Source organism: Dermacentor albipictus, chromosome 8 (genome assembly GCF_038994185.2).
Source record: "Dermacentor albipictus isolate Rhodes 1998 colony chromosome 8, USDA_Dalb.pri_finalv2, whole genome shotgun sequence".
NCBI classification, from domain to species: domain Eukaryota; kingdom Metazoa; phylum Arthropoda; class Arachnida; order Ixodida; family Ixodidae; genus Dermacentor; species Dermacentor albipictus.
In genome coordinates, this window is record NC_091828.1 from 41,023,557 (window position 1) to 41,038,542 (window position 14,986).

At 45.9% G+C, this 14,986-nt stretch overlaps 1 protein-coding gene across 6 annotated transcripts in view; it reads left to right on the forward strand.

The window, feature by feature from the left end:
* The window catches only part of sick (sickie), a 1,048,559-nt gene that overhangs the window by 405,571 nt on the left and 628,002 nt on the right, over window positions 1-14,986 (forward strand). The gene's annotated exons all lie outside the window — the stretch shown is intronic.

Below are 14,986 nucleotides of genomic sequence, written 5' to 3' on the forward strand. Positions count from 1 at the left end.
AAGTTCCCTGTGATGTTCTGTTCAGTTTAGGTTTGCGCCTGGTGACATTTTGGCTTTGCGATAGCAAGACTCTATTTACTGTTTGCACTGTCTGAAGCATTTTGTCTGAAGCATACTTTTGTGTCATGTGTGCCTTGGAGATCCCAACTCACGCAAAGTTTTATTTCCGATCGCACGTACACCCGCTTTTCCCAGATCACAGATCACCTGTGTTGTCTCCTCTGAGGCAACTTGTGTGCCTTATATCAAATCCCGGAGGATGGGAGAGGCGGTGAACGGTGCAAACGTGCGCCGCGGAATCTTGGAGCTAAGAGAACTTTGTCATTTGCCGGGTGCGTGATAGGTGGCGCCAACATAACGCGCCGCAAAAAACACACATGCTTCACCAAGGCGCGTACAGCGTACGCACCTTGGTGATGCAATTTCCTCATCGCGCAACAATTTCATCATGGTGTTGAGCAAGAGAAATATACGCACGGCAGCACCATCGCGTGCAAAACTATCGCAAATGCAGTTTTATGCCGACAGCCTTCAGTTTTCTATTCCCTCATGAATAAATGCTTCTCCGTTTCTATGTAAGTTCAGGCACGTTACTCGAGGCAGCTGGCGCATAAAAGTCTAACACAATCATTTCTTCTGACATGCTGAAAAATTGCCGCGCTTCCGCTTCGAGAGAAAGCAACTTCCTGAGCAACCAAACAGTGCACACAACCAGTCAATAATCTCTCTTTTTTTTTTTTTTGAACGTCGCTTTCAGTGGCGCTATGCTCCGCACTGCGCCCGGAGGCCGCCACCAGCGCGTGCCGTGGCTGCCTATACGAGTAATGTTCAAGCGGCATGGGCCTGAGACTCGCCGGCGCTTGCCATGGGTTGCTCCTCGCCTCGGTCGCTTCTTCGAGATTGAGTTACCCTCCCGTCGCGGAGCCTGAGGCAGGCGCCAGATCCTCTTAAAGTGAAAAGCGGGCGCTTCAGCGAGAGTGTTTGCCCTCGCCTCACGTCAACGCTACACTCTGTTTACATTGTGACTGGCTCGTTAAGTCGGTGCCACCGAACGGGGCAAATACGTACTGCTATGATCTTGGCTTTCCAAACAACGCCATGGGTGCACGTAATATCCGACGGAGCGTTCTGAATCCAACTAATTTTCCTTTGGTATCTTTTTTTTTCATCTTTTGAGGTTTATTAATATTGTTCCAATGTACGGCCTCCATCATTTGTTTGTTTTTTTGTTTTGTTTTTTATCGCGATAAGGAATCGCCTAATGGCATAATGCTTGGCGCGTGTTATATGTATGCTAGGCCTTTGTTGTATACGCATCAAAGCAGCGTTTTGTAATGTCTGTTGTCTTGTACCAAGCGCTCAGAGCTGGTCGTGGCGCGGTAGCGAATGGCAGCTTCCATTCGGAGCTGTAGGCCTCGGCTTCCGTCCACAAAAGTTAGGTGCCCCTCACTTATCATCTTTCGCCTCCTCTCCAGGACTAAATCCGCTGCCATCATTTTGGGTTAGCCACATACGCTACTCACAGGCAAACAGAACTCTCATAAAGTAGGCTTCCCTAGCTGCTTATATCGCAGCAGAACTCACTCACTACGCATTGTTGTTGCACAGCTTCGGCGCCAGTATTCTTAAGACGAAACGTTATCTTTTCGTCAGTTTGATGTTCATCTCGCTGAAACTCGTCCCTTTCTAGGTCGGGCGCTTGCTATTCCTGGCCCACACGCCTTGATCGATGACGTTATGTTGGAATTGCAAGACTCTACCTAAACTGAAACCTTCTTGGCGTCGCCGCGTGTATGCATACGACGGTTAAAGTGTACCAGAACGTCGTTACTAGAGTGCCAGCTGCACAAATATAATTTCATCGCGTGAAAGCACGGGCAAATATACGTGTACTGTTTTTTAACACATTTCTTTAAGAAACGATGGAACATACACCTCAATTCGGAGTCCTTGGAAGAATTACCTACAAGGAAACATATTACTAGCTAATTAAAAGCCATTCGCTGAATAATCCAAACTCAATGATTGTCGAACATATTTTGACACGGCGAACTTGGGGTGGAGTAGTAATGTAGTCGTGTATACTTAGCAGAAATACCAACTATTGCGCATTTGAGAGACCTGTACTGAAAGCGTCCTACGGGACACATTCGCATTCCAGGGAACATTTCTCCAAAAGCCTCACCCTAAAATTTCGAATGCCGGATGAGCCCAGTTGGTGCGAATTTCCGAAGTCTCCCACTACGGCATGCCTCATAATCAGATGCTGGTTTTGGCACTTGAAACCCCGTAATATAACTAATTGATTAATCTTAGCAGATGTTGGGAACGAATATCTCGCGAGTTGTGCCTCTCATAAGATTTCTGCTTACGAGATGGCTTCACTCGTACTAAGCTTCGATTCCGCGCTTGGAACGCGTGTGCCGACAGCGATGTTTATCGCTGCGCTTGAACTCCTCCGATGTCGTTCTAACTAAACGCGGCTGTCGCCTTACGCGAACGCGACTTACCCGGGTGCGCCACAAATCCATGGCGCTCTTAAGAGCCTGAAAACTTCATGTAGGGTTTCCAATGGTGCTACCCGATGTTGCGACAGGCGCCACTGCGCTGTCCGTAAAGAGCAGCGCCAGTAAAAACACTTTATGTTGACATTGTGAACGCTAATTTCTTTTTAAATTTTGAAGTACACTGAATATATGTTTAAGATAAAAGGCAGCCGCTATATATGAAATTCGTTATGGCTATTCTTGCGCACTCTAATTCTACAAAAACTCTGAGTAAATTTTAATTAAACAGGCAAGATGAGGCTCGAGAAACTTTAGCGGTTGAATACAATATATCCACCTTGAATCTACGGCATACATGAACCTAAAGCTTATATATGCTTAAGTGTTCACGGCAGTTCACCCTGAGTTCACCCTGAGCGTAAGATAGTTGTTTTCGCAATAACTAAAAAAATAATTACTTCATTTATTTTGCTAATACCTAGTCAATGCAATTTGTTTTGCAGGTAACTTTGACCTAGTCCAGAAATTCAACTAAAGAGGCAGAGCAGCGTTACTTGTAAGGCAGTTACAAAAAAAAATATATTATCGAACTTTACATAAAAGGAGGTGACACACCATAGCGATCTGGCTCGTTCCAAACAGAAGTGGATTTGCCCAAATTAGGCAGACTAATATAGTGTAGAGTGGGGCACTTTGGTCCACTCTCCACTATTTTATTGGATCGCTTCATTTAATTTCAATTGAAATTATTTTTATATAAATTATGGTTACTTACGTACACTTATGAATGGCGCATGTCACTACGTTGTTTTTGGCTTGTTGAGCAGCGGACTTCTGCAAAACAGATTTCTACACGCAATAACAGATACTTCGGGAAAGACATGGAGAATATATTCCTAAAATATCCACCGTGATTTGTTGCATTTTCTTTTTTTTTGCCCGATGCAGAAAACTTGTTGGTTTTCGTCTGTCAGTATTATTGCTTAAACTTCTACTCCCTTGTCTCTTTGTTAACCTTGGCACTTTGTGCACATTCACTTGGCTTTCTCCAAAGGTATTCAGTAGCCACTTTAGTAGTTTTTATATTTTTTCCCTCCCACTTTGTGTGCACTTCTCTGTTTTACTTTCATTCGCATACGTCTACTCCATACTGTCGGCGAAATTTCGCAGTTCATGAAAAAGTGCGAATTTATTTTTTTTCTGCGTATATGTATTGTCCCCTGCTCATCCACTTGAAAGTTGTCCATTTTCCACGGTCTCCCTTTTTCTTTCTTCAGCACCCTTGGGTACGCAGTTGGTTTGATGTGCTGAAATAAAAAATTCAATGCTTATTTTTTTTTTCATTCTTACTTCTGAAGTTGTGCCGTCCGAACTTTCATACGTCCCCATATTGCTTCCGGTTTCGGCAGCACCTCCGTGTAGATAACTCTTCGTTTTGTTATCTTTTCCCGCTTCAGGCGACTTTTTACCGCGATAACAGCAAGAAAGGCGCGTGCCAAGTTTATCCGTTGGTCTGTGGCTGCTACAAAGCTGGCGCACGCCGGCTGATCGATATAGTAATTTTCTTTTCTAGTGAACCGGCAGCAGGTTGTGCCAGCACTTCGAAAGGCACTCGTATTGTGCAGGGGCGTTATTATTACGCTGCCTTTGTGACGTCCAGGCCAGCGTTATTGGTTAACGGGTTAACAGTAGGGGTGCGCGACTATCAAAATTTTCGAATACGTATCGCATACAAATACTTCGCATCGAATATTGAATCGAATATCGAATAATGATAAGCACGTGTATTTTTTAAAACGTTGGCTCACTTTAAAATGAAGCTGGAGCATTGCAATTACACTTTGATTGGTTGGAAAAAAATTAAAGTAGTAAGCCTTTATACTAAACGATTGTGTACTTGGCTCACGTTAGCTTTGGCAAATTGAGTAATTTTCGCTAGTTGTTTGCTGCCGCCAACCAGTGCATTATTGTACCGCATCGATTTCCCGTAAGCTCAGAGGCATTTGACCCTGTACCAGCCGTCACGCATCGCCTTTGCAGTCAAGCAATAAGCTCAGGATTAGGGGGGGGGGGGGGAGGGGGGCAGGGGGTATAGCTGCAATAGATTGCACCCTCGCTGTTCGCAAACCGTGCCCCTTGCTATTGAAAGGCGGGCTTTTCTGCATAGCTATTGCGTACAGTGGCTAAGTGAGTGTTACGGGCAAAATTTCGCCAGCAGCATGAAATTATCGCAAAATTTGGCACGAAATCCGGCCCACTTTCTTAAGTTAGATAGAAATAAACGCTAACAACCATTTTCCCCCCCCCCCCCACAGCCAGCAATATATTCTATTTGTTTGACTATTCGTATCCAATCGAATAGCCGGAAATTTACGAATACCTGGTTTTCGAACCGATACGAATATTAAAGATATGATGTTCGATAATATTCCTGAATTTTTAGTTATTCCCACATTGTTAGCTAACAGCGTTAGGTACGCTTGACAGCCATGTAAGGCGAATAAATTGTGCGCCGCTTTTTAGTTAACTCGCAACCACACATTTTTGGTCAGAAGAGCTTATGTTGCAAGTATAGGGCATCTCGTTATTTGTCACATGGTTTAAAGCAACGCACTTAAGGAACACGAACATAAGAACCAGCAAATGTTGTCAATAAAAGAAAATTAGACTTATGGTCGTAATACAATGATAGTGCCATAAAAAAAGAGCTTCGAGAAGCTTAACTTAGAGATCCCCAACTTCGTTTGAATTTAGAAATTACGAGCTTTTAGAATGTATAGAATAATAGACAAGGTTCGTTTGGGGATGGCAAGGAGCTGCGTGACGATCGGTTGGCCCTTGGTCACGGAGGAAGGGCACCTTATTATTCTTCCAACATAAAAGTCTTGTCATCACGGATATTTTCGGAGTCAGCGTTGCGTTACACGCGTAGCGAAGTTCTCCTTAGGCGTTTGCGATGCTTTCAGCTGCAGAGCTTGTCGAGATTTGTTGCTGAACGGAAACTTGCACATCGGCTTTCACTGTTCCGGCGAGAGCTTATGCACAGCCGGTGAGCGCGAAGTCAGACGAAGCGCTGAGTTGGCGCTCTTCGTCTGCTAATGCAGCAGAAGGCGCGTAGTCTGCTCGCTTTGGTTGCTATCCGATCAGCCACTTGCCGCGCGAAACGTCTTCGCCTCTGCCCTGCAGTACACTAGCCTGCGCAAACCTGAAGGAAGTATAGAGGAAGAAGAGATGCGGTGCAGTTGCCTTCTGCGTTAATAAAAGCACGAGTGCTTCGAAATTTATGCCAATTGAGGCAGATATAGCTTACGATATGAAGTCGTAAGAGCGTCTGAAGGCACGAAGATCAGACAGATCCATGCATAAACTGCCGACATCTTTGTTGCTGAACAATATCAGTTTGAGGGCAACTCGAACAGTTCTAGCAGCTCTGGCAACTCTAGTAGGACATTCTTTGCGCTGAATAGCTGTGCTTTGCGATGCCGGTGACACTAACATTAGCACGGAGATGGCGTGAGTCATTGTGTAGATATACGAAACGTCAAGCGCTGTTGTCCCTGGCTACCGCCTCTTCTTGCTGCTCTTCGTGCGCGCAGCGAGTTGATCTGTATCGCGCTCAGCGGAGCTGTAGCTTCGCACTCAAGTTGCGATCAGCTCACAGCTGTTGCGCTTGCAGACCTCGCGTCTTCAAGCGGCGTTGGGCACAGGCAGACCGCGTGAGCCTCCAGAGCATCCGTGACCATTATAGAGCGTTAGGAGAGCACGTCTGCTTCCTAAATAAGAAAGAGGAGAGCTGTTGTGGGAGCGATAGGTGACGAACCATGTTAAGCTTGAGCAAGTCACTGAAATTTAGAGAGACTTTGCGCTATGCACTTAGAAAGAAAGTGGGTGCAGAAGGGGTGTTCTTCTGCGGGCTGCGCTGACAATCAGATGATGGACCCCGGCTGTCCCGGGGTACGAATCTCTCAGGGATGGCTGACACAGATGACGCGCCTTGAAGGCATTCGAGTCGCGAGAAGAGAGGAGGCTGTTTGCGCTGGAACGGGATCCGGTGTGGGAGGGAGAAGAGCGACTGGCGGCAGTTTGAAGTGGCGGGAATTCAGGTCTTCGCGTTACCCGAGGCGACGGTAGCAGTCCCGATTTGGACCGCGGTGTTATAAGTGTTGATATGGTCCAAAGTGCGAACAAAACTCGTCAGGCGTTGTCAAATAAAACGGGCACTCGCCTAACGTTCATATCAACACTCATCAAGTGTTGATAACTTCTACGCGGATGTATCCACGGCCCTTGCGACGGGAAAGTGCTGTGACAATGGGGGACCTTGGCTGCTATTTTGAAGCGATGCCTTATGCCTTATTCTATGCTATTCTTATCATCCATCACACACGACCGTCGGATCTCGTTGATAATGTGGGCAGACCGTCGCTCTGACCAGTGGCAAAGCGCGAAAAGCCTGAAAAGGCATGGAATCGGAAAAGGCATCGCTACAAAATACCGGCCCTTGTTTCTATTGGCAGGAGACTGAGCAAGTAAGTGTCTCTGACTATGTTCCTGCCTGCATAAGCCACGTAATTCAACGTTGTGCGCGTCGTCTGCTTGTCTTCTGTAATTTTTGCGTCATCTTGACTATACCCAGCCGTGAACTGGCGAAAACTTAGAGCGCAGTTGTTAGGCGCCCGTTCCTGCGGCGAGTGTCGGCGTCGCACCTGGTAACTGAGCGAACGAGCACGGCGAAACATGAGAGCGAACGCGGAGCGCAGTGGGGGAGGGGGGGGGCGATAAAAGACGGCGACAGCGAAGACAGCTCGAGGAGGAAAGCGAAGGAGGAGGGTGCAGCGTAAGCATGAGGCAGGAAGCGGAGGAGGAGAGTATGGCGAAAGCACGAGAGGAAGAGTGCATAATACCGCACAAGAAGGATTATGGTGACGATGGCTACGAGATGGCACCAGAGTAACGCGGTTTGTCTGTATGGAAACAAAGTGCTGCATGAGCGGAGCTGTGTGCCCTCGCGCCCACGCGTCTCGATTAGCGAAGTAGTCGCACCACACTTCCGTCTGTTTGTGACGTGCCGCGCGATACAGATGGTCCATGCCAGTCAATATGTCGCGAAATGAAAAAACGTATAGAGCTGCGCTCAAATTTCGCGTTCGGGAGTATGGTAATCGTCGGTGAATATCTTTATAAATATATAAAATAGGTACGTCAACGCAGATCGTCTCCCCGTGTCTTCCAAGTTTCTTCCGTATAACACCATCGGAGATTTCTTGTACGTGGTTTTCTGGGTGAAAAAGTCCTGTCCTTAGACATTTTCCGCTTTGAACTGCAACTGTTAAATTTTCAAGAGTGCCGCTTATTGCGCTCACTGTCCCACCCGGAACTATTGTCTGGTTTTGATTGCTTCATTGACGTGCGGCCCAACCAATCGGCAAAACTGCGGGCTCTGGAAAGTGAACCGATTTTTCACCGTCGCTGGCAACTAAAGTTGATCAGCCAAGAATGACGCTAATGTACGTTCATCATCATCATCTTCATCATCATCATCATGATCCTGGTAGCGCCCACTGCAGGCCAAAGGCCTCTCCCATACTTCTCCAACTACTCCGGTCAGGTGCTAATTGTGGCCATGTTGTCCCTGCAAACTTCTTAATCTCATCCGCCCACCTAACTTTCTGCCGTCCCCTGCTACGCTTCCATTCGCTTGGAATCCATTCCGTAACCCTTAATGACCATCGGTTATCTTCCCTGCTCATTACATGTCCTGCCCATGCCAATTTCTTTTTCTTGATTTCAACTAAGATGCCATTAACTCACGCATGTTCCTTCACCCAATCTGCTCTTTTCTTATCCCTTAACATTACACCCATCATTCCTTTTTCGATAGCTCGTTGCGTAGTCCTCAATTTAAGTAGAACCCTTTTTGTAAGCCTCCAGGTTTCTGCCCCGTGGGTGAGTACTCTTAAGACACAGCTGTTATACACTTTTCTCATGAGGGATAATGGCAACCTGCTGTTCGTGATCTGAGAATGCCTGCCAAACGCACCCCAGCCCATTCTTATTCTTTTGATTATTTCATTCGCATAATCCGGATCCGCGGTCACTACTTGTCCAAAGTAGAAGTGTTCCCTTACCGCTTCCAGTGCCCTGCTGCCTATTGTAAATTGCTGTTCTCTTCCGACACTGTTAAACATTACTTTAGTTTTCCGCAGATTAATTTTTAGACCCACTCTTCGGCTTTGCATCTCCAGGTCAGTGTGCATGCATTGCAGTTGGTCCCCTGAGTTACTAAGCAAGGCAATATCATCAGCGAATCTCAAGTCACTAAGATATTCTCCGTTAACTCTTATCCCCCATTCTTCCCAATCCAGGTCTCTGAATACCTCCTGTAAACATACTGTGAATAGCATTGGAAAGATCGTATCTCCCTGCCTGACGCCCTTCTTTATTGGGATTTCGTTGCTTTCTTTATTGAGGACTACGGTGGCTGTGAAGCCGCTATAGATATCTTTCAGTATTCTTACATACGGCTCGTCTACACCCTGATTCCGTAATGCCTGCATGATTGCTGCGGTTTTGACTGAATCAAATGCTTTCTCGTAATCAATGAAAGCTATACATAAGGGTTGATTATATTCCGTACATTTCTCTGTCACCTGATTCATAGTGTGAATATGGTCTATTGTTCAGTAGCCTTTACGAAATCCTGCCTTGTCCTTTGGCTGACAGAAGTTTAAGTTGTTGCTGATTCTATTGGCAATTGCCTTAGTAAATACTTTGTAGGCTACGGACAGTAAGCTCATTGGCCTATAATTTTTCAGATCTCTGGCGTCCCCTTTCTTATGGATTAAGATTATGTTCGTGTTCTTCCAAGATTCCGGTACGCTCGAGGTCATGAGGCATTGCGTATACAACGTGGCCAGTTTCTCTAGAACAATCTGCCCACCATCCTTCAACAAATCTGCTGTTACCTGATCCTCCCCAGCTGCCTTCCCCCTTTGCATAGCTCCCGAGGCTTTCTTTACTTCTTCCAGCATTACTTTTGGGATGTCACATTCCTCTTGACTATTCCCTCTTCCATTATCGTCGTTGGTGCCACTGGTACTGTATAAATCTCGACGAACTCCTCAGCCACTGGAACTATCTTATCCACATTAGTAATGATATTGCCGGCTTTTTCACTTAGCGCATACATCTGATTCTTGCCAATTCCTAGTTTCTTCTTCACTGCTTTTAGGCTTCCTCCGTTCCTGAGAGCATGCTCAATTCTATCCATATTATACTTCCTTATGTCAGCTATCTTACGCTTGTTCATTAACTTAGAAAGTTCTGCGAGTTCTATTCTTGCTGCAGGGTTAGAGGCTTTCATACATTGGCGTTTCTTCATCAGATCCTTCGTCTCCTGCGATAGCTTACCGGTATCCTGTCTAACGAAGTTATCACCGACTTCTATTGCACGCTCCTTAATGATGTCCATGAAATTGTCGTTCATTGCTTCAACACTAAGGTCCTCTTCCTGAGTTGAAGCGAAATCCCTGTTCTGTAGCTTGATCCGGAATTCCTCTATTTTCCCTCTTACCGCTAACTCATTGGTCGATAAGAGGGAAAATAGAAGAATTTCGCATCAAGCTATAGAACAGGTATTCTGCTTTAACTCAGAAAGAGGACCTTAGTGTTGAAGCAATGAACGACAATTTTATTGACATCATTAAGGAGCGTGCAATAGAAGTCGGTGGTAACTTCGTTAGACAGGATACGGGTAACCTATCGCTACGTTACAGGTGAGTAAAAGACCATCCCCGTACCTTTTCGTTTCCATTTTGAAGTATAGCAACGCATGCATCGCTCTCGTAACACGTCACTTCGAACACGGCGCAGGCTTTGGCGGTTTCTAAAAAAAAAAAAAAGCTGATATTGTTTTACTCTAATGTTTTCACATTACCAGCTTATATATATATATATATATATATATATATATATAAACGAGAAGAAAGGGGGTTAACCGAGGGACCCGATATTTATTAGTTTTTATATTTAGATATTTATTTATTAGTGTTGGCTTCTCATTATATATATATATATATATATATATATATATATATATATATATATATATATATATATATATATATATATATATATATATATATATATATATATATATATATATAGATAGATAGATAGATAGATAGATAGATAGATAGATATCCGTTTCCCCCAATGATATGATGGGTATCAAGCATATCACTCATATAGAAGCAATCATGCCACTTGTCTGCCTCTTGTCTGAAGCTTCTCGTCTGTATACATTTCTTTTCTGAAGAAGTGACGAAAGTCTATATTACAGACGCCTCTTAAACAAAGATATATAAAGGACACTATCAATATCTACAGTGTCAGATATGCACCCCAAAATATTCAAATAGTCGCTTCTGCCGAGAGCGGTTTCGTTAGTGAGCAAACGACATGAACTTGCCGCAAACAGGATAACAGCGCCCGATAATGACCTAAGTTCTGTTTAGTATGACACTGAAAGTCAATCAGTGATAACAAAGATATTGCATTGGGGCACCATCTGGGAAGAAGTGCAGTTCGACGAATATAATTTCATTATTTTACGGAACAGCCTGCTGATCGTATACCTTTTCACAGTATTTTCGGTCAGTACCATTTGCGGCGTTCTCGCTGGGCATCTATCCAACGCTCTAAAGATCATAGCTCTCATGAGAGTGCTACCTCCGCCAACGTAGCGCGACACTTCTGAATTGCGTCTACAAATGGCCGACACACCTCCATCCGCTTCGTCTGTCAATATTCTTAGTCAGCGGACTTACTGCCTTCGGTTTCTATTTTGTCGGCCAAAAATAAAAGCTTTTATTCAGTGCAGAACAAGTGCTGGGGCCGTTCGAGGGCCTCAAATTAAACAATGTTTTCTTTCGATGTTCCCTAAATCAGTGTAACCGGACATGATTGCTTGGTGGCTTTGCCGTACCGGTTCTTGACCTCAAGGTCGTAGGTGCGATTGCGGTACCGTGGCGGCCGCATAACGATATCGGCCTAATGCAAATAACGGTCGTGTACCCCGCGCTTTGGGTACATGTAAAAAAAGAAACAAAAGCAAATTGGCAGTCTCGCTCGAAGGGCGAAGGACTCAGAGCGATAGCAAGGCTTAGCGTAGCGCTTGAACTTCTATGACGGTGTTCTAAATGTACGGGGATGCGCCGAAATTTCTGGGGCACCGTTAAAAGTTTTCGCACACCGTGTAGGGGCTCTAATAGCATCTCACAGGCACCACTATGTATACGCTGCCCGTAAAGGACGCCACGCCAGTAAAATTCTGTCACACAACGACGCAATGGAAATGGGGTACACCGTAGTGCACTTTCTAGACTTCATTTCGCCCACACTAAATTCTTTGATGCCCACCAATAGCACAGAGCACGATATCTTTGACATTCCTTTTCTATCAGAATGCAGCCGGAAATGGAACCTCCGACTTGTGCGCGGCAGGAAAACTGCATAGCTGCTATGGTTGTATGCGCTGCTCAGAAGTCAGCAGCCGACTCACCACCCTTCTGTGCCAAGCGAATATGTTTCCATCTGATTTCGTCTGCTAGGACGGGAATGCCGCCATTATACCAAGGCAAAGCACCGACTACAAGGCTACAAGGTGCTTCATCACAGAGCATATATGAGCACGAAAGAAAAAAAGAAGCAAAGTCTGTGCTGCAAATTGCTCTCGAATAATTGTCTCACTATTGTCCTGACAACGTCGTTCCAGTGTGTATACACTCTACCATGGGGTAGCACAAGCATCGTCCTTGTCTTCTGCAATTCGGAGGCGTCCGATGCCGTCTGCTGATTGTCACCGGGATACTTCTGAGGTTTGCTGTCGTAAGTGTTCGGCTGTTGTCCTTCGTCTGTCTTTCTTATTCTGTCACGCAGACCTTTTAGCGCTTACTGTGTGCGTCGGTCACATTCAACGTCTGTTGCCACGTCACTCCGCCGCCTCGTTCCCGCGAGGCTGCCTACGCGAGTTCTGCTTCGCCATTCTCGAGTGCTCGCTCCCATTTCCGCGTGGAGGACAAAGTTGTTGCCTCTTATAAGGACAATTACGCCTGCTACCCCTTGTGGGCGAAAGGATCTCCTCGGGCGTTCTAATCGACCCTTCACGCTGCAACCGCGGCGCGCGCCAGTGGCATGCCAAAGAGTGACGTTGTCCCACGCCTCGTTAAACAGGAAAGAAATGCCTCCGAACCATCGCCCGTGGTCCGCCGGTAACGATTCTCCGTGAGAGACCAGCTGGTTGCGTTGAGTGCGCCATCTATCGGCCTGTTAAACAACGTCGAACGGGCCTACACAGTAAAATAATTTACACCCTTGATGGTGAGAATTGCGAATAATAACACCCTTGAAGGGTGTTTTCATTCAAGAAACATCCCATCATCATGACTTTTTGCGAAGCATAGGGCAGTTCTAGATGCCATAACACCCTTTTACCCAGCGAAAGGGTGCACTGACTAAGAATATTGGGGGTGGGTGCAAGGGTGTTTTTCTTTGTTTTTATCACGTTCACAAACATACAATTGCACGAGGAGACGGCGTGTCCCACGGCACTAAAAACCAGTGGCGGATCCAGAAATGGGCCCCGCCTTACCCCAAGCCCTTCCCCCCCGAGACATGTCGGGCTTTCAAAGCCGACAAAACTCCTGAAGAGAGTCCCCCTCCGTTTCACTGTCTGTTTTGATAAGCCATTTTAAATGTGTCCTGGGAAAAACCTGTTGCTGAAGCACTACTATCTATTATGTCACAGTGTTCTAGGTGGCACACAGTTCCTAAATGTCGTCACGCATAAATTCCGCGGAATCCAAAAGCGCGCACCTACTTTTTCTAGTATTGAATACTTAACCAAAAGAAAAATGTTCAAAATGTTTTCAGCAAGGCAGAATTAGTGCAGCTCTTGCTTTTGGGACGCCAGGAATCTAGGAAAATGAATAGGCCACGTGAAGGCAGTGCGGTCATCTAGGTTTCTTTCAAGCATGACAAAACAGGCAGAAAAGGGTGCGACGAACCATACGCGGACAAAAGATACGCCGATTCGAGAAGCTTTGACCCCACCTGACCTTCTTTCGCCGAATCAATAACCCCAATTCGTTCTGCTTCTCTCAAGTTTATAAACAAGGTAGGTTCGTTGGCAAACTTGAGCCTTCTCACCCACCACAATGCTTTGCTCAAGCAGCATCTGCAGAAAGAGCCGTGCAAAACGCTCATGGCTTCGCGTCTGCGTCAATTTACGAAGCTGGCTGTACAAAAAGAAACTATTAAGTTTGTAGTTGTATAGTAAAGGAACGTTCTACTGGCTTACAAACAGCTGCCTGAACGGAGTGCTCAAAAAGAAAGGGAGAATAATCTAAGAAAGTATAGAGAACCAACGTACAACTTGCGATGCATAAAGTATTTACAACACCGACTAACAACTGTATTTACTGAAATTTTTCCGCTCCCAAATTGCAGACAGTATTATTGCATGCATGAATAGGATAACAAGCCAATCATTGTAGATATAACGAGATTCCAGAAATTGGCGGGGCATTTGCAGACCCATCTTTGTTCACGGAACAGTGGTGAGGCATTTTTCAAGTGTGCGCGCTACTGCCCACCTGCCAAGTACGTTCGCGATGTCTTGGCATATGCAGACCCGTCTTGCGAGACTCGCCCGTCTCCCCTCGCGAGACGGGTAGGACAGGTGCACATGCTGAATACGGGAAAGAAATACTTTGCAGAATGAAATTGAATTTTGTCAAAACACCAGAGCTCTGGATTGCAGGTTACAGCGTGCACAGGGGCGCTCTGCCAGATTTTAAAGCGAAGCTTTCTGTGCCTCCTCCCTCACTTTTTCCAATTCTGCTGATGCTGCTGTCACTGGCTTGCCAGCCGCGTCGGTGGGTGGTTTGAGAGCGTGCATAATGAACATGAGAGGGACGCGGGGAAGGCGTGTGCGAGTCCTTTTAGCGAGAACTTCGTGGGCATCGCTACAATACACTTTGGACCTCTTTGGCCGTCACAATGCCCACTGAAACACCCTGGCCATCGAGACAATGCCCTCTGGAAGACTAATTACGCGTTAGCCCCCTTCTGCCCACCCCCACCCACCGCAAAAGTAGTGCAGAAGGTGCAGCACTTACTTTTTTGTACTCACATGCAACAGCGCAGAGGAGAGACAGTATATGGTACTAAGGGGAGACAAGAGAATGCTTAAAGCCAACACCCAGACGAAATGTCATCACAGTTCCCACACTTTGCCAGGAAATTGTTGTTGTCATTCAATAGCCTTTACCACAGCTGCACCCTCGCCGAGCAAAGGGGTTCGGCGATGGTATAGGCACAGCTATTGAATGGGAACAATACTAAATTGCTCTGCTCGTGGTAGTTTGAGGGCGAGCGTAGTTGGGTCGAAAATGACTTGTCTACCGCATGCACAAAAT